The sequence below is a fragment of the Melospiza georgiana genome, chromosome 1 (assembly GCF_028018845.1).
Source record: "Melospiza georgiana isolate bMelGeo1 chromosome 1, bMelGeo1.pri, whole genome shotgun sequence".
In the NCBI taxonomy this organism is placed as follows: domain Eukaryota; kingdom Metazoa; phylum Chordata; class Aves; order Passeriformes; family Passerellidae; genus Melospiza; species Melospiza georgiana.
Genome location: NC_080430.1, coordinates 88,647,007 through 88,671,137, shown reverse-complemented (window position 1 = coordinate 88,671,137; position 24,131 = coordinate 88,647,007). Strand labels below are relative to the sequence as shown.

Sequence of the window (24,131 nt, the reverse complement as noted above, 5' to 3'; positions counted from 1 at the left end):
ACTATTCATTCCAGCCCATAGTCATGTGTAAGCTGGAAACATTACATAAATATATTGCTTCATAGGTACAAGAAAGTTTCTGTGTGTAAAAAGAAGTCAATATTTGCCCAATTTTCATACTGGTATCTCAGCCTTACCTGGTGAGTCAAAGATGGGATGTGTCATGCTGGAAGCTGCCTCCACAGGCACTGGGGAGAAGAGGCTGAGCTGTGACACAGTTTCAATGCACCTTGGTGGACTTGTAGTCAGACATCTGTGTGGGGACCTCAACAACTTCCCTTCTCCTCCTTTGTCTGAGGTCCAGCCACTTTTGGTTTTTATCTTTGTACTGGCATGTTTCACTGCTGGGTATAGGACACCTCATCCTCCTCATATCCTTAGTCCTGATGACATTATTAGGCATGCTGGTGAGGCCCAGGCCCATCCTTTGGGAGGGAAACAAAAATTAAAGGAAAAATAGATTTTTAAGTAGGAAGCACTTTTCCCATGTTGAAGAGCCACAACAGTTCCAAAATGAGAAGGCATATTTTCAGTGATTAGCTGCAGTTAATCCTAAGAATGCTTTAGGCTTTGTAATAAGTCAAACACAATATCCTCTCCTCCATGGAGAAGTGAGACGTGGGGTTTCAGAGTGGGAGAACAAAAGGATTACAAATGAGGTATTTGCAATAATTCCTCCACAGCGGCTATACACGCTACATAATATTTCCCCCTAAACCAGAAAGCTGCCTTGAATAAAAGGAAGAAAATGACATTAGGAGAAAGAAGTCATATCTACAAACTGCACGTAAATCAGAAGTTCATTAGGGGAGTATGCAGAGAAGCTTTTGGAATGTAATTTTGCTACCAACTAGTTTTCACAAGAGTGAAGTAAGGCTTTCAAAAGCATCATTGTCCTAAGTAATTCAAATTACCTACCCTACCTGATACTATCTCTTCCCACAGAGATTACAAAGCACTTAAATTTTTACACACTTTGTAACAGAAATCCCCATGGAAGATTTCAATCCATTTGCAAGCACTGCTGTGAGAAGAAAAGAAAAGATATCAGAAGTTTTCAAAATGACCGCCAGCATACCTAGAGTTAAAAGCTTCTTACAAGCATTGTCTCCGTATCGTGAAGTTCTTTGTTCAGAAATTTACCACTGTGTCACACAAAACCACCCCACTCAGGACCAAAACTCAGTCTACAAGAGTTCAGCTAAGAAACAATAATTCCCGGTGCTTTGTCCCCTTTTTTTTCCTAACACTGAAATAGAAAAGATCGTACGTGTTCTACTCTTTCCAAGAATGAGTGTACTCCTATTATTCAGAATATTACTTTAACTTTAAAACATAAAGGCGTGGGCTTATATATGAGATTGCTGACGATGTTTGATGCGTCAGGTGATCTCTGCCGCGCGGGTGGCCATAGATGGCTCATCCCTCATTCAGAGGCATGTACCCTCTCCTAGGACATCTCCTGTTTTGTAGCAGTCCAAAGCCTTGCTTTTATTTAGGCTGACCTCGCTCTGGCACCCACAGGGGTGTGTTACAGCAGGGGTCATTAGGGAAGACATCGCTCGGTTTCTGTCCCTCCCCATGGCAAGCAAGACCCACACTTTGCAGTGTGCAAATGTACTCTGTACAGACACAGAACTGCTGGGACATCTTATCCCTCTCACAGCCCAGAGGGGAATTTAGGAATGTGGCTGTGCTTTATTCTGGCTTGCCACGGTGCTGCGCCAGACTCAGTGGCTTGCAGAGTTTTCCAGCAAGGTCGCTCCTCAGGGGCACTGAAAGGGTGTGGGACTGGGGCAGGTGAGAGCTGGCCTGGCTTCAATCAAAACCATTTCTAGCAGGGGTTTTGTACTGACATACAAGGGGCTCACTACATTCTGCTTTGTGTGCTGAAGTTTGAGCAACTCCAAACTAAAAAAAAAACTAAAAAGAAGATGCAGAGGAGGAAGACTGTGTGGAAAGAAAAGGCCCAAAGAATGAAACTTCCCATAAATGTTACTGCCTGCTGTGCTTTGAAACCCACAGGTGCTAATCCAAGATTCTTTGAACCAGGAGAGCTTTGCCTTCAGCTTTGGTGTACCTACGCTTCCAGGTAAGGTCACTGCTTTGCTGTCTTCACAGGTCCTGCAGCTTGACATGCTTGCAGATTTCCTGCAGGTCCCAGCAGCTGCTTGAGGAACACATGCCATCCTGAACAGAGCAGGAGGGAAGGGGCAGCAGGGAAGTTGCCAGAAAATGGTCTGTTGGAAGGTGTCCCTTACATGGAACCAGATGATGTCCCTGGGTGTTGGAATTGGATAGTCTTTAAGGTGTCTCCCAACCCAAGCCATTCTACCATTCTATAAAAAGACACCATTGTGGTAAAGTGGGTCATGTTGTATTATTGTGTCTGGCTGCTTCCTGTCCTAGCTGCACCTTGCTGCCTGTAAATACACAGCTAAATCAAAGCTAACTATGCAACTCACCAGCAGCACACCATCAGACAAGGTGACATAATTGGCGTCTCCTGGAAGCTGACAGACTTCTGAGAGAGCAACTTGCTCACCCACCTTCTCTGGGTCCGGGACACGATGGAGTCTCTCAATGCAAAACATGGCCTTTAGAAAGACCTGGAGCTCCTGAAAATGGCTGTGTTGTATCAATAACTGAGGGAATCACAGAGCTAGAGAGGCAAATACACAAATGCCGTAAGATACAACATCCATGAAAAAAAAAGAAAAGAAAGAGAGCAAGAAAGTAAAACAATTTTAGTGTTCTTTCAGTGCTGCCTCTTGCATTTACTCCAGCACACTATATTTGGTATGGCTGTTTCTGTAGGAGAGCTAGTCTCTGACAAGTCCTCATGTAGAAGCAGCAAACCTCCAGGGAGTTTAAGGCAGCTTTTATTTAGACCCACGCTTTGTTATGATACCAAGTTTAGCCTCAGTCATGCTGCTTACTGATATTCCAGTGTCTGTGGCTGCTCACAAGCTCAGGGTCCACATTTCTTGGGTTTCATTGATTTCACAGCATCGCTGCCCATGCAAAACCCTGCTCCTGTTAATCCAAATCTTTAACTGTAGCTCAGATGCCTGGAGATGGAGAGAGGGTGGTGGCAATGACAGCATGCAATGTGCACTGATGGGGACAGGAACATTGTGTAGCTGTCAGCACAAAGAAAGGGAGGCTCATCTTGCTGCAGCAATATTTGGGACAGAAGGCTGGAAGATCAATTTAACTCGTTTGATGTGTCATATCTTGCTGGTAAAGGTTTAAATGCTATTTCTGTCTGCCACATTGATTTTCATTATCATGGATCCTCTTCCTGAGGTAAAGAATTTCTCTCACAGAAGTTTCCTAAACCTGTTTAGCTTGTGGTGATGTTATGTTTTAAATTATAACACAAATACCTGCATGCGTATATGCACCAGCTCTTATTATTCATAAGAAATCTGTTTATGGCACTGTGTAATTTTAGTATTCCATGACAACAGCAGCATTTAAATTATGTTTTTTTCTTAAAAAAAAAAAAAAAAAAAAAAAGGAAAAAGAAAACAAATCATAATTCATCCAGTTTGCAAGTACAACATCCTGTCCTGTTGCCCCTTTTCCATTAATCTGGAGACTGGGAGGCATTAAGTGACGCAAGACCTTTGAATCTGCCCCCTCAGAAACTCTGACAGCTCAGAAGACTGTACGTTCTCCGTTATTGTTCCAAAATATCAGCTTGCACACTCCAAAACTATTTAAGAAATACTGATTTAATCATATACTCCCCCACATTTTTGCAACTGCCATCACTACTGTGGGTGTTAATATGCTGAGTGGGACAATTGTGGTGTTTTGCTGCTCTAAAGAAATTTTTTTTCCTCATAAATTCCAGGAATGGTTTCTTTCTGCTGTTTTAGCTACTTCATGTAACAAATAACATTTGCAATAGGAGAATTTGGCTCATCATGCAGATTTTTGTTCTTTATAAGTGGAAAATAATAGCAGACAGTGTTCCTCCTGTGTCACTGCTTTTATTCCAGTCAAGGTTGATAAAATATTTCTTGGAGAGAAATGCACAAATCAGCCTGCATGGGAACCCTGATGATGATGATGATGATGATGACGATAACAATGATGACGATGATGATGAAGATGGTGATGAAGAAGATGATGATAAGCACAAGTTTGGGGTGACATTTTGGTGTAGTGCAGTTCCTTCCCTGTGGCACTTGGGATTTGGCAGGTGAGGCTTGATAGGAGACCAGTGAAAGTCCTTAAGGCTGAGCTGAAAACCCTGCATGGTGTTTCTGCTGGAAGAGCTGTTTGGAGGAGCCTGAGTGTTCCCAGAATAGTACAGTTCCTCTAACATAGCTACAAGCAACACATCAAGCTCCAAAGAGATTCTTTTTTTAGGCTTGGATCTAAGGAGGTGGGGAGGGGACGAACAGTAGAAGGCTGACAATGACAAGCAGGCATTCATTTGAAGGAAAGTAATACATCTACTAAACTCTTAAAGACTAACAGCATAAAGCCTTGGCAATACCATCATTTTCCCCAAATATAATAATGTCAGGATTTTGGTGTTCTTAGATAAAAAAAAGAAAGAGCACAATGTTTAAGGCTACAACATAGCATTTTGCAGCCTTATAGTAATAAAAAATGCAACATAATCTGGAAATATATAAAATAAGATCACTTTTTTGCCTATTTGTCTGGGCTGAGGTGTTGCATGCCTGATGTATATGACTATGCTCCTGCATAGTCATATACATCAGGCATGTGGTAGCATATGGAGGCCCTGGCAGTGTAAAAAAGCCACTGGATTTTGCAATAATTGAACTGTAACTTTATGAAATGTCCCGTACAATTAGCATCCCACAGCATACTTATTGTTTTGTGTAGTCGCATGATTTAATGCCCCTGGACAGCATTTTTGAAGGGATTATTTGGGTGTTCATGTTTTCCACTGCACCTTGAAGAGCTCACCTTCCTGAGCAGTCTGGTGAATGCAGTTCAGCATGTCTCAGCTCCTCCATGGAAAAAAAAGGAAAGATCTCGTGGTTAGACCCAGACATTTCATTTCTTAGGCATCAGTTACTTACTCTCTAGACAGCTTGGTTCTCTGGCTTACAGCTGTGGGTTTCCCTGCTGTCTTGGTCATGTGCAGAAAATACAATCCAATTACTTCTTCCATGTGGAGAAGATGCAGAGAGTCAGCAGTGATAGATAGATCCCTGCAGGGCAGAAAGACCCATCCTCTGAAAAATAATGAACCCTGTAGCAAAGGAAAAGACAAAGAAGAAAAAAAGCTTGGAAAAACACAGCTTACAGCTGAAGACCCCACGGCCCTGAGTGAACTGAAGTTGAAAGTTCATGTAGTTTTGAATCATTGCTTGAGGCTCTCTTTAGAGGCAAAGGGATCTCAGTTCATACACTGGTTACACATTTAATCCTGCTTTAGCAGCTGCAATCAAGTCAAAAGTTTTTACTGTTTGGGAGGGTTTTGAGTGAAAGCTGATACTGCGTGTGGCGAGAGAGAGCTTTCTTCAATTCCACAGACCTGAAATAATCAGTGCCACAGTGTGAGCTCCACTTCATTCAGATGCAGTGTAGGCCAAAACCTTTTTCCTAGTCCTGGATATTCTTCACAGAGGTGTGAGCCTGAACATTCCTGAAGCAAACACTGGCATTATCAATCACAGCAGCGCCTGAACAAGTGATCTGATTTTAAAAGTGATGAAATGGAAACTGTTGGTGCTTTTTCACCTCTGAACATCAGACAGTATGTTCACAGCTTTCTCTGGATGGAGGCATTTGATATTAGCCACTGTTTTGCAATTTTCCCTCTCTTCCATTAAGAAAGTGGGTGCAAAAACCTGGGTACTACTATTGTTTGCAATAAAAAGCAGTAAATACCCATTCATCACTGCTACACCAAGATCACATTAATTATAAACACAGGTAATGGGCTGTCTTTGATGTCATTGCATTCATTATTAGGACTTCTTTACCTACTGTGGAAATCAGTATATTTGGGGATCTTCTTAATGGAAACAGTTCATTTGGATATGTATAAAATGGTTGATCTTGCAAAACAATGTCTGACTATATATTACTGAACTTCTCCCTCCTCCCCAAACCAAATTTTGCTAGTTATGTTTGTGGGGGAAAAAAAAAAATCATTCATTGTGTGGCAGAACACAGCTTGGAAAACCTTCCCAATGCTCATTGCCAAACTTATAGATACAGTGATGTTCACTTTCTCTGCTTACCCAGAACCCTGAACAGACACTATAAATTCAAGGACCCCCTCCATAGTTCACTGGTGTAAATCACAAGCAGCAGCACACACTGTGCCCTCAGCAAAGCCTGGGCTGGGTGATGGCAGCCTTGCCCCCACAGAGGAGCAACTGCATCTGCAGATGGTTTCAGAGAAATCAGAAGGCGGCAGAAGAATAAGACTCTGTGACAGTGGTCACATCTTCCCAGATGTCCTGTATATAAAAATTCTTTTTCCTGGAGAAGCTGGCAAATTTGTAACACACACAGAGATATTTTTCAGCCAGTTTAAGCCACGGAGGGGAAGATTTGTAGGCTATGGAATAGGTGAGTGCAGCTTCAAAAACCTTTACCCTCTTTTTGTAGTCTGATGCCTAATGATGGTGAATTTGTTAGCATAAGCTTATTAGGCATAAGCATCTGTTTCCATCCATGATGGACCGACTGAATTGCCTCCAAGACTGCTGACATTCTCCTCTTAAAAGTCATTGGCAGCAGCTGAGCAGAACCAAACTATGGTGTGGGATTTGTGGAAAGAGCAACCCACCATACATACATCCTTGCCCAGACAAGTTGCATTGCATAGATCTCATTTCTCTAGAAATTCAGACTCTAAAACTATTTTATTTTTGCCCTCTTTATTCTATGCATTTCATTCAGCTGTGCTTCAATCACTCTCTGCCAGCCTTTCTTGCTCTTGTGAGGCTGGAGAAGTCATGAATATCGCAGGTCCCTTTGAGTGTTAATGCTGGATGCTGTCCATGACTGCTGAGCTGCAATATGTGAGCCAGCGATACCACAAAGACAGAGTTTATATTCCTTCCCTATTACATATTTGTAGTCTGCAAATCTGCAGAGCAGAAGAAATTTATAGCGAAATGAGTGGTCATGGGGAAAGCAATCTCCATATAAAGCAGTGCCAGACACCTCTCTGTTTGGGACTCCTTCTATTGGGAAGTTTCCCACCAGGCTGAATGAAGCCTTCAGCCACAGCTGTTCTTTTTTTTGTGCCTCAGTTTTGTGCCTCAGTGACAGGGGGGTCACTGACATTGTTTATCCATTATTCATTTAGCAATGCCTCTGGGAAGCAACTTAATGTCATGTATTTTTCACTTACATGAATTGCAATAAACTGCCCTCTTCAAGCTTGCCTGCACTGGGAAAATTTTCTAAGTTCTTTTACAGCCAGCATAGCTTAAACTGTTTGGAGGCTGCAGCAAGGACCTGGTAATAGACAGCAAGAGGAGAGTGATTGTTTTTTACCAATGTGGCTTCAGACTGTGGCACGAGCTACACTTACTAAAACATGAACTATTAAGACTACATAAACCAGAAATATTTTGGCTTTGTTGAAATACACAGTATCTGTCTCCCTTGGACTGGAAATGCTTCTATTACACAAACTGCTCATTCTCCCTTGAAAGGCCTGGCTTTCAGTGGAAGATTTGAGTTTTTCTTGCTTTGCTTTCCTAGCCTTCTTTAAAGCAGGGTATTTTAAGTCAATATATCACTAACAAGCCCAGATGAGATTTCAGTTCAGCCTTTACTGTCAGAATCAAAATTACATGAAATACTGAATTTTGAGGCAGTGATATGTGTGCCGTCAAGAGGAGGCAGATTCTGATCTGGCTGGATGAATGCTCCCAGTTAAATCCCATCACGTGCAGGCCTCTGTTGGCGCAGCCAACACATTTGTGCACTAATAAAACTGAGGGGCTGAAAAGAGAAAAAAAATTCTCTCTGGGTCTAATAAGAGGGATGTGAATAAATCATGGCTGAAAACATGGAGCAGAAAAGTTTGGTGGATACCCAAGAGATGGAGATGGTAGATCCTTTGTTGAAAGAAGGCAGCTGAGGATAAAGAGGAGGTGCTACACAGAAGGGAACACTCATGTCTGTCCTCAAGAACTCCTAACATGAACAGCACATGGGTCATTGGATGTGGTGGATTAAAATTTATCCTGTAGTTGCAAAGATACATTTTCTGAAGAAGCGATATTTGGTGAATTTCAGCTGGAGTCAGATGCACGTGCTTCACTCCTTTAGACAGTCTGCAAATATAGGAGAAGCAAGGTGGGTTGTTACAGCATGAGTCCAAGTCCCTGTGTGAAAACACCTCCCTTGGCATGGGAGGCATTTCTACCTCAGGATAAGGCATGGCCAGGGTAGCAGAGGCCATGCCCAGGGAACCAAAATCAGTCAGAAGTGTTCAGCCTGTCCTGGGAGCAGCAGAAAACCCTGCTTTTCCCACAGCTGCTGTATCCCCTCCATACTGGGCTTCTGGCATGAGGATACAGGGGCTGTGCTCTGCAATGTGCCAGGAATGAGGACACAGGGAAGAGGAGAAGGCAGGAAAATGAAGTTGTCTCTCAGCCTTTACCAAGCCATTTTCCTCCTGAGAACAAATCCAGGGCTCCCTGTGAAATCAGGAAGCACATGGCCATACAAAGAGGCACTAGGACCATCTCAAAGGAGGGAGAGAGCCTCTTCCAAAGCAGAAATCATCTGTATTTCCCTTTGGTGTTCCCACACCTTCTCAGATGGGCTATGCTCCCATCTCAGGCTACCCCTGGAGTGGGTTTGGCTTCCAGGGTTCCCACAGCTTTGTAAGACAGTAAAAGGCAACTGCAACTGTTCACTGACCTCTGCAAAGGGGCTGATTGGTCACTTTTCCTCCCCCTTTTCTTTCCAGGGCCGGCCATAAAGGAGATTCAGTAGTCTGTTGGCAAGGATGCAAACCCAGGTATAATTTAGCTCATGAGGACCTCTCTGTGCACTGAGAGGAACCAGCTTGTTCACACTTTCATGTCCTCTATCTGACCAGGAGAATGCCTGATTCCCAAGCTGGAATTTCTGCCTGGCCAAGTGTCCCAACACAGGACTGTGACCTGCCTGCTATGAAATGCCCCTGAAAGGAAGTGCCTGCCTCTCTTCTCTGCTCCCCTGCCCCACAGCCAAAGCAGCCTTACACCTCAGGGTCAAAGTTAGGCTGCCATGCACAGTCTCCCTTGAGCTCTGCACTGAGTGCAAAGGATGCCTGAGGGCACACAGCACCTTTCCATCATCCCAGAATTAGTTTCTCTGCAAAACACTTCTGTACTTGCAGACACTTGAGGGTGTCATGTCCCTCCTTCTTCTTGCCTCCCAGAAGCTAAGATCCTCACATAAAATTCAAATGAAGATGGTTTTTGGTGGGATACTCAGTAAAAAAAAGCATGTTGAATGGTAAGACAACAAATTCTTTCTGTCTCTGATAAACAAGTTTATGTGGCCCTTAGTGCTAGACTGCCCAGATTGCCTGCTATCTAATGAACCCTTATCTTGCCTCTACCAAACGTTTGATAATAATCAAGGCTGTACACATTTGCTTTAGTCTATTCTTTAGTCTCAGCTGACAGGGTGGTGAGAACTGCCTTACTAGTTCTCTTGAGGCATTCCTGGTGGCTCTCCAGGTTGCTAAATCATCGTCCCTGCAGATCCCTTCTGAATTGGTGGCTTAAACCCAACTTCCATGACCTCCCTCAGTTGGATTACAGGATGGGGAGCCAAGGAGTTACTCTGACAACCATGATAAAGGCAGCAGGCCCCTGTCATCCTTGCACAGCCACTGCTCAGGCTCAGGTTTGCAGTGGGTTCAGTTCTCCCTATGCAGTCATGAAGCTTATGGGCAGCACAACACAGACCATGAACTGGCAGAAAACTTACCTACATTTTCTCCATGGCAGACAGATGTGTAGGTGGATTGTATTTTTTTTTTTTTTTTTTTTTTTTTTTTTTTTTTTTTTTTTTTTTTTTTTTTTGTCTCAGAAGCCTGCAGCTTGATGATTCACCAGCACAAGCTTTGATGACTCCTACCCTCCAGTGCTGTTTCCTGCTCTACTGTTACACTGGCTGCCCAGCTGGCAAGCTGAGGGGAAACCTGCAAAGAGAGGGTGTGTGAGCCAAAGGAGCCTTGCAGTGAACAGAGCAGGCTGTCACTGGTGTGTCATGCACTTTTAATATAATCAGGTGTCCCCTTGGACAGCGTGTCTCCCATGTGTACTGCATGCTAGGCAGTGTATTCCTGTGGGATGCAGAAATATGAGAGAGCAAAACCCTTTTGAGGCATTTTTGGAAGCTGCTTGTCAGTGTCCTCCCATCCTGGCCACAGGGGCTGTAGTTCCAGGTGGAATAAAAGATTAAGGTTTTTCCCAGCATGTGGACCGTGCCACCCCAGCTTCCTGCTGCGTCCTAACTGGAGGTACAGCTCCAGCCATGGCCCTGTGAGAAAGGGGGAGCAGGTGATCCTGCTCTGCCACAAGCAGGCATCCATCCTGGCAAAGCAGGGAACAGCAGCAGCACACCAGTGTCAGTCCCCTGGAAAAAGGGCAGGTCCTCCCTAGAGGGAAGGCAGGCTGCAATGAACTCTAAGTGGGAATTTGAAGCACCTGCATTATATCCACAAAATATCCACACAATAATAATGGATAACATAATATCAGCTGTGGACTACTGAGGAGAAAACAGCAACATTCCTTCCCACAAATGCAAGGTTGGTATTTTTTATCCAATTTATTTGCTATGCTTAATTTACAATCTTTTTCATGAGGCTGTGAAAATACTCACATAAGTGTGAATTGCGAACTCCATTTAAATACCTGTATTTATTTTCATTCTTCCCCTTTCAGTAAAATTTTTGGTGGCAGACAAGCTTCTGATGGAAAATTTTCATACACATTTCTGGGTTTTATTTTATCTGTTATAAATTATTCCATAGCCAGATATTGCCTTAATTGTTTACATACTAACTGGGGACAGATAATGTGTAGCCTGGGCTTTATTTAGCAACTTAAACTAAAATGTTACTGAGTAGCTGGTAGACAAAACATTACATTGTAAGGGTTTGGTTTTTTCCCCTTCTCCTATATTTTTGCTTTGATTAAAGCTGTACTAAGGTAAAATTGCACATCTCACGCAAAAAGCAATTTACCTCAGCTCTTATTGAAGTTAACCATACTTATTTGTCCTAGCATAATGTATTTTTCTAGCTGCATTCTAACTGCAGTGCTTTATCACATGAACCAAGCTAGATTTAATCAAATTCAGTTTGTGTTGTGAATTTTAAGACATTCGTTCAATTAGCTGGAATAAAAGCAAAACATTTGGAAGAAAGATTAAAGCTGAAAAATGCTGTTGCTAAGCTGGGCATCCAATGCTCCTTCTGCACCTTTCTCATCCCAAGATACTTCTCATGCTTGAAAAGGCTCCCCAGTCTTTTTTTCTTTTTCCTTTCTGTTCCTCAGATTGGTGGCGATGCTCATGGGATGGGGAAGATAAGAGTTAGTTTATCAGGTTTCATCAACCAAGGCTAAGACCTGGTGGTTACTCCTCCTGTTGTGTCTGGCATGAGCTTTTTCTGGGCTCTGATGCATAGGACCAGATCCAAACTGGGACCTTTCCTAATGTATTGGAGTCCATCGGGAAGCCACAGTGCTGCTACCCAGTTCCTCTCTAGACTTTCCAGTGCCCCTCAACTGCTTTCCTATTACTCTTCTTGTTGCCACCTGGTGGAAAAGTTGCCATTATTCACTCATGTTGGCCCTTCAGACCCGGGTGTGCAGCTCAGTGAGACCAGCACAGGAGCTGAGGGACATTGGGGAGAAAGGTCAGACCCTAACACACCTTTACAGCAAGCAAATTACTTTCTCCTCTCACCTCTCTATTTCTTCCCCTTGTTTGCACCCAGACAAGGGGAAGAAATAGAGAGGTGGGGTTATCAGAATGATTTTTGGGCTATCAGAATGATTTTTGCTGTGTTGTCCTGCCAATGAAATACAACATCCATTAATTATTGTTGCATTACTTTTATCAAGAAAATTTTATGCTTGTTGTTACTCCGCCTTATTTTCCTCATCTGGGAACTCTTACCTAACTTAGCTTAGGCTCTCAGTTTGAGTGATTGGAAAAGGCCATGGTAAAAAATGGCGAGAAATAAAAATGTCTTAGTGAAGTCAGAGTCCACTCTCTCAACTGAGAAGCGCAGTGTTTTCATATTTTGAGACAGTTTCTCAGACAGCCAGACAAGGTGACATTAAACAAATCACACTAATTACAACACAATTTATGTAGAGAGATTTTACTAGCCTGCTAATGCTTGGCAGGAGCTGTCAACTACTAATATTTCAAAAAAGAGCATTTCCAGCATTCACTTTTTTTGGGTCCTTAGGGAAATGGTGCAGCCTGTTGAGCTCCCTTGTTTGTGCCAAGGGAAGCAGAGCCCAGCCCAAGTGCAGATTTAGGGAAGGCTCAGAGACCACAGTTCAGGCCATGGCTTTCAGACAGAGTTATACAGACTGTGCTGCCGCCCCAGGCAGATCGCTCCTGAATGCACCCCATGCCAAACAAAATCAGCAAGAATTTCTGTGATCCCTGAAGGCTTTGCACCTCTCTGTCTTCACAGATGTCCTGCTGTGTGTGTGTCATGCCCAGAGGTGCAGACAAGACCCTGCCATTCTGGGCTGGAGACATTTTACATGGCTGATGCCACATTATATGACTGAGGAAAACATCGTGCATTAGCTGCCTTATTAACAGACCAAGGATTAATCACTTAGCTATAAAACCTGCCAACAGCACCATGAAATTTGTTTCTCAGGAGCCTGTAAAGAGCTTTAAGCTTAAATCTGAGAGATATGCAGGGCTTTACCTCCAATTCACTTAGTTTGTGTTCTTGTAAGATGGTATCTCCCCTCATCCAACCCCAGCTGGTGGTTACCTTCACCTTCACGGAACCAACACAAGGGTATGGGGCACCCACTCCTCACACACATTGGTGCTTACACCAAAGCTTAAACACTACAGTTTACAAGAAGCCACCCTGGCCTGAGAAATGCTCAGGTCCATCATGCTGATTTTGCTGCAGGGACAACAGCAGCCTGGTAATAGCAAATGGCAGGAGGGGGAGAAGGCTGGTAATGGGCTCTCACTGTGAGGGTTTTCTGAATGAGTCTCGGGCATCACTGTCTGGACAGGCCTCCACTCCACGGCCGCTGATAACACACAGACATGGGAGACAGAATATTCTGAGTTGGAAGGGACTCACAAGGACCATTGAGTCCAACTCCTACATGAAGGACCAGTGTGCCAGAAAGCAAAGCTCTGGGTTAGACCTCTGACTCAGGGGAGAGTAAGGTGCCATGGGGAAGGTTCCTCAAAATCCTGCTGCTTAGAGCTAAATGAGCCCAGACCCTCCCTCTGCTTCTCTGGGACAGCTGGAAATAGATTCCAATTAGATAACCATCTCACTCTCTGGAAAACTAGAAATGCTCTGGCAAGATTTTCCTCATGTGCTCAAAGGAAGATGGTGTCAATCAGTGTGAGCTGGAAATTCTCAAATAGGCTGAGGGGTGACATGTCTTGCTCGGGAGGTGGGTTCAGATCCTTCTCCAAAGTGGACCGAACTCAGCTCTGTGAATTGGTAGTTGAATGCAGAGGTCCCCACACTCAGCCAAGTTGCTCTCATTCTCATTCCACAGTCATTCATGTAGCCCATGCCTGGTTTTGTTATCATTTGGAAATGTCTGCAAGCATGGGCATACCTCTGCAGAGCTTGGGCACCTTCTTTCTGGGCTTCTTATGTTTTGCCCTGAGCTAGATTTGCAAGCAACTCTGCATCTGTGCTTCCAAGGCTTCATGCTGCCCATTGGAATTTATCTCGGTGAGTCCTGGATACTTATGGAAGTTGCTCAGGAGGTAAGCTGTATTTTTGATATATAAAGGTCATAAGTACTCTAAATCAGCTGGAGATAGGATCACCTTAAGGGGCCTTGGTGGAGGTGGCACTTTTTGCATGCATCAAGGAAATGCAAACTCCTGCCAACCATAATAGCACCATTAAGTCCTGCAGGACTTGTACACCCAGTGAGCATTTAAATGAGTTACATAAAAGAGATTTGAGGGGAAGGGGCAGGGTACTGCAAGGGGCAAAGCCTCCATTGGGAACGAATCCTCCTGGCCTCACCAGGAAAAGCAGTTCCTGGGAACTGAAGATGATCAGCACCTTGTCTCAGCAACCTCTGAGACTCACACCTGTCTACCATCAGACACTCTCCTGCAGCAGCCACACAGAGAGCTCCTTTTCCTGTACAGCTGTACCTGGTGACACATGTGATTGTCACTTGCTGAGTATGGGCACCTTTCCACACTTGACTCACAGTTAGTGCAGTGCTACAAGCCAACACAGCCCTTAGTCACACAAAAATTCAGCAGGACTGAGAACGTATATAGCAGGGGAGAGAAATGGGTCAGAAGAGTTATTTCAAGCAGATATCAAGAGGTGATAGATGCTGGTAGCAACACTAAGTTATCAAAAAGAAACACATATATATATCTTTTCAGAATAAAAAATGAGCATCTGCACTTCAACAGGGTTTAGTGATTGCTAAATGGCTCCATTGTCAAGCGAGAAGCTTTATGAACAGAAGGGTTTACATGAAGCAGTTGTTGTTTACACCTGAAACTAGTGTACAAATAAAGCCATCATTCTTTGCTGCCAATTCTCCTCTGCTCTGAGCCAGAGCAGCCTGTGGAGCTGCATGACAGCCTTCCCTGCAATTGTTCCTTGCAGGTGTAGCTTTTATGTGTGTTTGCTAATGGTTGTCCAGGTCAACTCACACACTGAGTCCCATTTAATTCAACAAATCAATGTGTTAAGAAAAGCACGGAAGGCATTATTCAGAAAAGGGAACTTTGGCCTTGGACAGAAAAAGGAGAGCATGGAGTTAATTTTCTGCTTTGAATTGCCCTGCAGAGGAGCTTAGCTTTTTCCAGTGAGTGTCAGGGGAGACCAGGGACAGAGGACACCACAGACAGAAGTTTCCTTGTGCACCTGCCTCCCTTGCATGCCTTCCACAGACAGTAATCACAGCCCCACACACTAAACTTCAACTGGATAAAAACAAAGCCTAAATTGCAAACCACTAAAACATTAGTCTGAAATCCAATCTTCTTCTCCCTCCCCATTTCTGTATCTTTTATACAACCACCACCATCATCTCTTTCTCTTGTATCTTTCTCTTTGCTAAGGAAGGACACATGAGGTGCCTTCACCTTGACAAGATCAATCCTGGGAGTTGTGACCCTCTGGTACCTCTTGCTGCAGCTGCACACCTCCTATGGTGGCAAACCTCAGCTGCTACAGCAGTGCTGGGGAGCCCTATGGACTTCAGCACCAAAATTGTCCTCTGCCAGGTGTAGAAGGAGGCAGCAAGCTCTGAGTGACTGTGTCCCTTAAAGCCACCAGGAGCCTGGGGTGGAAAAGTGCCACTGATGGAAGGGATGAGAACGAAACCAAGGGACTAAAACCTTTCCAATGCTCACTGGGGGCTTGCATGACCAGAAGGAGCACAGGGAGGTGGTGGGGAGGGAGGAAAGTCTGAGAAGGGCAATAAAGAGGGGAGATGGGGGCTGGAGTAACCCCAGGAAGAAGGAAATGGAGAAGCAGAAAGAATTAGCAAAGCAAAGAGGTATTGATGGCAGTAGGAAGCATCCTTATACTGTGCTGCATAATTGTAAGGCAGTGTTGTCACAGCTACACATAAAAAACCCCACAAGCTGGATCATAGAAAAACTTAAAATGTGCTGCTTAAAAAAACAAGTTTGGCCCTTTTTCTTTTCAATTCTCATTGAGGAAAGAGAACTTTGCTCATGTCTTCAGGACTTTTTTTCTAGAAATTAACATTTAAGAAAACAATTCTCACCAAGCTGTGTGACTCAAAGAACTGGGGCACTGGGGAAAACATCAGCTATCACAAACCTTACCACTGAACAGCAAGCACTAACGAGGGGGGGATTAGGTTTTCCCTGGACCTGCCTCTCTAAGTTCCTGATAGCTTTGATCTAGCAGCAGAGAATTGACGTGGGAGGACAGATCACATACTCCCTCCTGGATACTTTCCTTTTGTAGTTGCATGTGATGCTGTCATTTAATCTTGACTAGAAATGGGAACTGATGGTTTCTTTTTTTGTGGGGAGCATGGATAGGTCCCATGCAGGCATTCTCAGGCATCCACAGATTTGAAGAGGCAGTGGGAAACTGGGTCCAGCCCCCAGCTATCGTGGCATCAGGAGACAGTTTCCAAGCAGAGTTGTGCTGGGGCTCACTGCTGCCTAGGCACACATCTGTGTTGGTAGCAAAAGCCAAGACACAGATCCATACCCCACCTGTGAAACACTACAAGGTACAGTGCTGCCTCCCTGGCAAGCTTTGGTTAGAACTCAGAAACTACTGACAAACCATAAAAGTCCTCAAACTGTGTCTGGGAAAAGTTTCCAAATGGACAAAGAGCATCTATCTTAGAGAAATGTGGGCTCTGTCCAAAGCCAAAAAAATCCAGTTTCCCATTCACACACCAAGTGAGGGTCAGCCCCAGCCTTCAGATTCACAAAGACAAACTCAGATCTCTGCATTCCTTTAGACAATGTGAAAACTAATTTGGTCATTTAAAGATAATCCAGATAAAATCAAGCTCATCCTAATCTTTCATCCAGTGAGACACTTGATGTATTTGAAAGTTTATATCATCTTTTAAAATCACTGTGGCTTACTTGTAAAGTCTGAAATCATCACACACATAACAAATCCCTTCATGGAAGTTCAGTTTCTTAGAATTAAATTAGAATAGGAGGTATCTGTATAGACAGATTCACAAAATAAAACAGGCAGGGTGGCTTACAGTGATGTATATTGTCTGTAAGGGAATACATCAGTAGTTCCCCATATAAAAAACACCTTTCTATAACTATGACATGCATTAAATGACACTTTTTAATGCATTTTTTTTCTTCTCCAGTAAGAAAAAGTGATTTCCCTGGATATCACATTTTCCTGAGCCAAAGCCCATGGGTGGCATTGTCATTTGCACCGTTGTAAATATTTCTATTAGATCTCTTTCTGAGGACTCTTCCTACAAGCTGACATGATCAAAAGCAACAAATACAATATGTCTTCAGTTTGCTTCCTTGCTTACAGGTGTTCTGTCTCCTAAAACATATCTGACAATCATGATGAGTATGGGCTGGAAGACATCATCTTTAAATTCATTAAGGAATGCATTTTTATTATAAATTAGTCCTATGCTAGATTAGACTACAGATCTTTCTGTTAAAGGTAAACCATCCACTTTTCCATTTTACTTTATACAATACTGAATATTTTCTGAGATTTGATAGATCACCCAAAGCCACAGATACTCACATCAACTCTCAAACAAGTCTTCATTACTCCTTAGAATTCTACTTTTTCCCAAGAAAAAAGCCAAAGCAATAATTTTTGCCAACTATGTTCAACTACATTTAAACTATTGATTACTCAAAAGTTTACACAGTTAAGACTCCACTAGATGTGAAGCAGCTGCTGATGACACCAAGCACCACTCTCTAGAGTCATGCTGGCTCTGTTCACCTTTTTCACCCCAGGAAGACAAAATACCCCCCTCCAAGAGATAGCACTACTCAGTTAGAAAGATTTTCCATCAGACACCGTTGGCAGAGATTCGGCAGAGGCCCTTGTTGGTACAGTCCCCTGTTCAGGAGCTCTCATGGGCTTGTGTTGAGGCCCTGTGGGGCTCTCCATCACATCCCCCATCGCTGAGGGCTCCCTTTCCCTCTGCTCCAGCTCCACTGGGTGACACTGCTTATCTTCTGTCTTCTTCCACCTAGGCCTGTATCCAGCATCTGAGAACATTCTGCTGACTGAGTTTCATCTGCACATCGACAGGGGATTTATGGCTGCCTCTGCATGGCTTCCTGCCTGTACCAGCTCTGGTTTCCCACTCAGCATCTTCTTCTCCTTGACTGTGGATGGCAAGAGAAGACAGTCAGCAAGCCCTTTCCTTTTTCAGCTGTTTCCCAGCAAAAGAAACATTAGCATGTCAGACTGCCAGACAACACACCACAGAGATTCTCCCACATATTGCTTCTTTCTTCCTTTTTTCACATCAAGAGCTAAAGAGGTGGGTGACAGTTTTCCAATGGAGGAGGGGGGAAATTATGCTGAGCATTGCTATTGTGACCTCTCTGTCTTTTACACTTGAGCGGGAAGGGGCCCTGCAGTGAGGCACTAAAACCAACAGCCTATTCACAAAGCCCCTAGGTAATTAGTCATTAAAAATAAAATTTAAAAAAAAAAGAAAAATAATTGCAATCTGCCAAGAGAGGAGAGAGGGCTTTAAAAGAATACACCTTTATAGCCATAAATCACTAAAGAAGAAGAATTACATGATAATGTACAAAAGGTCAATGCAATAAAAGCAGTGAAAGAGACACCTGAGTTTCCTTGAAGTCACCAGGGAAGCACCTGTGCTCGGTGTGCTTGCTGCATATACATGTAGCTGGATAATTGCTTGGTTAGGAACTGAAATAGCAGCATGTGGGCTTCATCCAAAGGAGCAAGTAGACACACAGAAAAAAAAAATCACCCGTCCAGCCTTGGGCAAAGTTTCGCTGCATGCAGAGTAGATCAACAATTTATTTCTGAAATTTACACTTTGTAAAGCATAAATAAGCAGGGAGGATCAGCGTGCACTCCAGCAATGTACATACCCTCTGACAGACACTGTGTTTGGCTCGCTCTAATGAGGGCAGCCCCAGAAACAAGACTACAGTACCTGCAGGAGCTGTGTGCTCTCACTTTGCTTTTTTTTTAACACACAGCTCGATTAATCTGAAGGTTAACTTAATTAAGTAAAGCTCACCTCCTTATCAGGCTCTTCTAGGCTTTAACAGCACACCCGGTACTCTGAGGCCATTCATTAGGCCCTACAATGTGCCTCTCAGCTAGGTAAATATGTGCTAATTGCATTTCACTGAAGGGTTCAGAAAAAGGCAGATCAGTTAAGGCCAAAGTTTTGAATGTCTGGACTTGGAAGTTGTGTAGGAAACCCAAGGAAAATCTGGGTCAGATAATGAATTCCACAGCACCTGTGGGACCATGGGAGTTGGGCAAAGGAGGAAAAGGTGACCAGAAATGAATCCTCGCACAAAACACCAATTTGTGTGCTGCACCAAGCTCTTGGGGCTGAGGCTGACTGCAGAAAAAGCACAGCCATGCTGCCCCGCAGCTGGGAGGCCCCAGGGAGCCAAGGGCTCTGGGACACTGTGATAATACGATACATATTGTTTCTGACCCATTTTAAGGTCCTGCTTTCCTCTTAGAAAAAAAAGGAGAGCTCACACCCATCAGCTTGTGTCACCTCTGGCAGGGTGGTCACAGTGCAAAGCCCCATGGAAGCTCTATGTGCCAACACACCAAGCGACAACAGGCCTGTGCCTCTCTTGCATGCCAATGTGTTGGTGACAGTGCAATATGGAACCCAGGGCAGGGATGCATGCATGTGAACACTGGAGACTGGAGGAACCATCTCTTGTTCTTACATGAGGGAGAGTTTGTACTGCTGTCCTACAGTCATATATACTGCAGCAAAAGAAACCTGAAAGAACTGGCCAACGTCACCAAAAGAGAAAAACAAATCTGAAAGAGGGTTTTCAAGGCATCCTGCCTTGAATCCATGGCCCAGTTACAGTCTCCCTGACTGTCTGCACATTGCTTACCTCCATTTTCTTTTCCTATAAAAAACAAATGTAGCACTTATTATTGCAAGGAGTGCAATGCCATAATCAGGTTAAGAAAACAATTGACTGAATGCTGACGTATACTCCTAAAAACTTAATTCTGAAAAGCTTCAGTTTCCCATTAGGGACACTTGTCTTGTTTACAATGTCACTTCTGTTACAAGTGCTTTTAAGAACAAATACTTCTGGGAATGAGAGAAGCCTGACAGTCTTATGAATTTGGCATGCAAATTTGCCAGGCAGATTCAGCCTTTGTTCCCTTCCCTATCAGTGCTAGTAAAAAAAGAAAGTGCATTGGCCTTGTTTGAAGACAGAGAAAGAAACAAGAGAAAGAGAAACATGGAGAGAGGAGAGGGGAGGAGGAAAACACGGACCTAAAGTGGTGCGAGGAGTTAGCAGCAGAGGTGAGAAGAGCTGTTTGAACATCACTAGTACACTGTCTCTGTTAGCATTATGCCAGTTCTGCACTTGCCTTGAAAATATATTCCTTGGTGCTGCTTAATTACTGCAGTTGCTGAAGCTTCAGAGACAAAAACATCTCATAATAACCCTCTTTTCATCTTCTCTTCAGCATTTTCAAGAACGCACCACCTCCCACCCCAACCAAACCAGTCATATTAACCTTTTCCAGCTTACTTCAGAGCTTCCTTGGGAATTTTATACTGATTTACATGAATCAAAGTGGTTGCTTTGAAAGCTGATTTTCCCCATATGCTGCTGCTTTGGACGTAACCTCAGGAGTTGGTTAGGATTTTCATTTTCACATACTAGAACAGAATCCATGTTTTAAGGACACCTTTCTCTCACTGTCATGCTCATATTTACCTCATTTTTAAACAAGAAAACGTTTCTTTTGAAAAAATGAAATTTGTGGTAGTCCCAACCTCTCCAAATTTGTCCTAGAGGAGCAGCTACATGCACCCTGACACTGGAGAACAGCAGCCAATAATTGTGGAAGTGAAAGTGTCTCTTCACTGCCTCATCTTGAGAGGTCTTGGGAACACATGGATTTGCAACTCTATGGAGTCTCTCCAATCTTAACCATTTATGAGAGACATTAGATGATGTCCATTTCAGTACCTCTGCCCTCAAACTAAATAATGTGTATTGAGCAGCCTAACACAAGTAGCAGAGCTCTGCATGGAGTGCTGACTCTTTTTCTAAAGTGGAACCTTTGGCATGTGAGGTCTCATTCAGCCAACAACATAGCAGAGGTCAATGATTCAAAAGTGTCCTCTATAAAACAAGAAGGACCCATTTTATTGGCAAATCACCAGCAGCAAGAGATTAAGTTAAGCCTGCAAATAATGAAAGCATGACAAAAGCATGTGTTTTCTCCCCTTGATCCCTTTATTATGTTTCCGGGTATAAAAACTAAAACCTGCATCCTTCCAGTATTATCCTTATTTTTAGAAGAGCTAGAGTTCTGCCCTGAATTTTGAGAGGATGACTTCACAGTAAAGAGCCACAGGGTTTTATGCAGACCTCTTGCGGCTCACTGGAAAGGTCAGGAGGAGAAGTCTGCGCAAACCCATGTAGCTCAGGGTGGTATGCCAGCAAGCTGGAGCTGAGAAGTACATACTGAGGTAGTCCTGTAAACAATCCTGTAAAGCAAAACAAAACAGGAGCAGAGCTGGAGTCACTTTGTTGAAAGAAGTGTAAGTGGAAATATTTTGCCAAGCTGTGTGGGACTGCCAAACCCACAAATGATTTGAGACTCCCTCCCACTGCAGGGCTTGGAAAATGTATTCTGTGTTAAGAGCTACATGTGCTCCTAGAAGCCCATAGTTTAGCCTAAAAGTCAGTCTGATTAATTCATACACAGGCTAGGTGGGAGCAACAGATAAGAGATGGGGGAAAAAAGAAACTAATTAAGGTAAAATACACTTGGGACTTCTGTGGTGGTGGAGATACTGGGTGCTATTAACAGTCAGTGAGATTGATACTGGGGCACCTCTAGAAAAGTCAGCAGATAATAAGAAACAGCATTAAGAACAAATTGAGGTGGGTAAGATTTACTGCTGTCTCCACTGAGACTGTAAATGGAAAACTTGGAGAGAGCTGGTGAAAATGCTAAAAGAGGCCAAACAAACAAATTCCACTAGCACCAGCAGAGTGGTTTTAAATCATGTCCTTTAATAATCTACCATTCGCATTACTGTAACATGTCATTGCATTATTCTGGTCTGCAAACAATTGTTGAGTTCCCAACTTCTGCTGCTGGAAAAAATGATGACCTGGGGGAAGGAATTTTTGTAGTAAATACCTCAGCATGAATAATAAGATGAGGTTATTTAAGCAACTGCTCCTTGAAAAATTAGCCTAACTTCCTAATAACTGTACTACATAGCTTAAAGAAATCTAATTTTATCTCTGCCTCCCACACAGTAAATCTCCCTATCACATTCTTTCCTTGCTTCATTGCTATTTCTTTGCTTTATAATCACCTACTTAAAAGATCGAGGATAATATTAATAATGGGCAAATTAGATACACAGCAAAACAATGTTTTCTGTACTTTCAGAGATACCCAGCATGACTGTCATTAAACCAAAACCAAGGCTTGAGGAGGGAGCACACAATCGTAGGCAGGCAGCAGTGGAACAGGGCAAGGACTCTGGCTAACTTAGTGTTGAGCAGACAACATTAGTCAGCGTTGCAATGCTGAAATATTTAACAACGGGAGCGGCTCTCCCCTTCAGCATTTTTCTCCCATAAACTAATTAGGCTATAATATTATGAGCACTTCCTTTGAGGCTAGGCTTTCCTCTTAGCATGACTCTTGGCAGGCTGGGCAAAGCTGGGTTATCGCTGTGATGAAAAAACTGGCACTACATTTTGCCTCAGTCTCCTTTATTATTTTTTTCAAAGTTCTATACAAAGCCACTCACATGCCCAATGGCTCAATCTCACTTCCAATTAAGTCAATGATAAAACTCACATTGACTTAAATGGAAGCAGGTTTGCATCCCAAAGGCTAACAGTCAAGGCTTTTAACAGTCAGACTACTAATGGGGAAAGTAGAAAGAGTTAGAAAATGTCATCATCTTCTCTTTTCTTAGGAGCAGTAATTCAAAGTGAATAGAGTAGGCATGTTCGATTTGAAATTATTTTCAGGGAAAAAATGTACGTGGTGAGTCTATTTATAATGCAGTGATTCAGCTCTTCTTATAATACTTGGGGATGGTTCCATGGCAGAGAAGAAGGCAGCACATAAGAATTATTGACTCTCCCTTTAAATAGTTTGCAAGGACTTTCTTAGCCCTTACTATATTCAGCCCTTACTATATCACCTAGCCTGTGCACTGCTAATAAAAGGTTTTGGCCAATTAACTTGGTTATATTGGAGTCCACTGCTGAAAAAAGAGCAAAAGACCTGGAGTGCCTCAGATGCTTCCTCAGAACTGGCTTCTGCTATGGACAGAGACTATGCGAGGCCAGGGAAAAAGAAAATTTTGTTTTTCTTTTTATAACATTGGCAAAATTAAGCAAAAGGAAGAGATTAGATTAACAATGGCTGCATTAATGTCAATTTTCTTGCTTGAACAAACATACTTTTGGAGCAGGAAACGTAATCCATAAGTAAAAAAGCCTTTGAAGACAGCCAGGCAGAGACACCCAGCATTTAAATTTCCCATGAACCTTTCAAAGACAGATAATTCCACTCAACCTCCCCAGCCTCAGTGTGATTCCCACTCCTCACAGTGGGCACAGGCACCCACACAGAAGTGCAGCCCTCTGGGAGCAGTGTTTTAGGTGGTGATACCAATTTCTCATGCCTTCTGCCTTCTCCTCTGTCCCGCAGAGGACGAGGGATGCAGGGGTCAGAGTGACTGAGCTGCAGTCCCCAGCACACAGGGGCTTCTTCTGGCAGGGAGTGATGAGGGAGGACATTGCCACCAGGTCAGTGTGCTGCAGCGAGTCAGTCCCCAGTGGAGACTCAGCTCAATTCCAGCGTGCACACAGCTGGACAGCTGCCACAGGAGCCCTGCAGCTCCCTGCCTGGCACTGCCCCACTACACATAATGGAGACATGCTGGGGGGATGACACCATGGAAGGTTTGGAACCTTCTGCCAGCTGGATTTGGCGTTTCTTTAGGACACCCATGACAGCCACAGTTGTATCTGCGCATTGTGTGTTGGAACAGGGAAGCCTGGCCTGGCCTGCCCTGCCACAGTGTTGCAAGTATTTTCTCATTATTCTGGGTATTGTTTGTTTGTCAGCTGGTGGATGCGTTCCACCTGTAGTTATGTCTTTCATCTCAGTGCCTCTT

General features: G+C 43.5%; 1 long non-coding RNA gene across 2 annotated transcripts in view; it reads right to left on the bottom strand.

The window, feature by feature from the left end:
• The window catches only part of LOC131086415 (uncharacterized), a 77,678-nt gene that overhangs the window by 6,325 nt on the left and 47,222 nt on the right, over window positions 1-24,131 (bottom strand). Inside the window, exons 3-5 of one of the 2 annotated variants that reach the window (XR_009114749.1) lie at window positions 5,073-5,245; window positions 2,466-2,662; window positions 138-425 (exon numbers count right to left, since the gene is read on the bottom strand). This is a non-coding gene — a long non-coding RNA (uncharacterized LOC131086415). The remainder of the gene's footprint in view (window positions 1-137; window positions 426-2,465; window positions 2,663-5,072; window positions 5,246-24,131) is intronic. The other variant, XR_009114750.1, reaches the window with a different exon arrangement.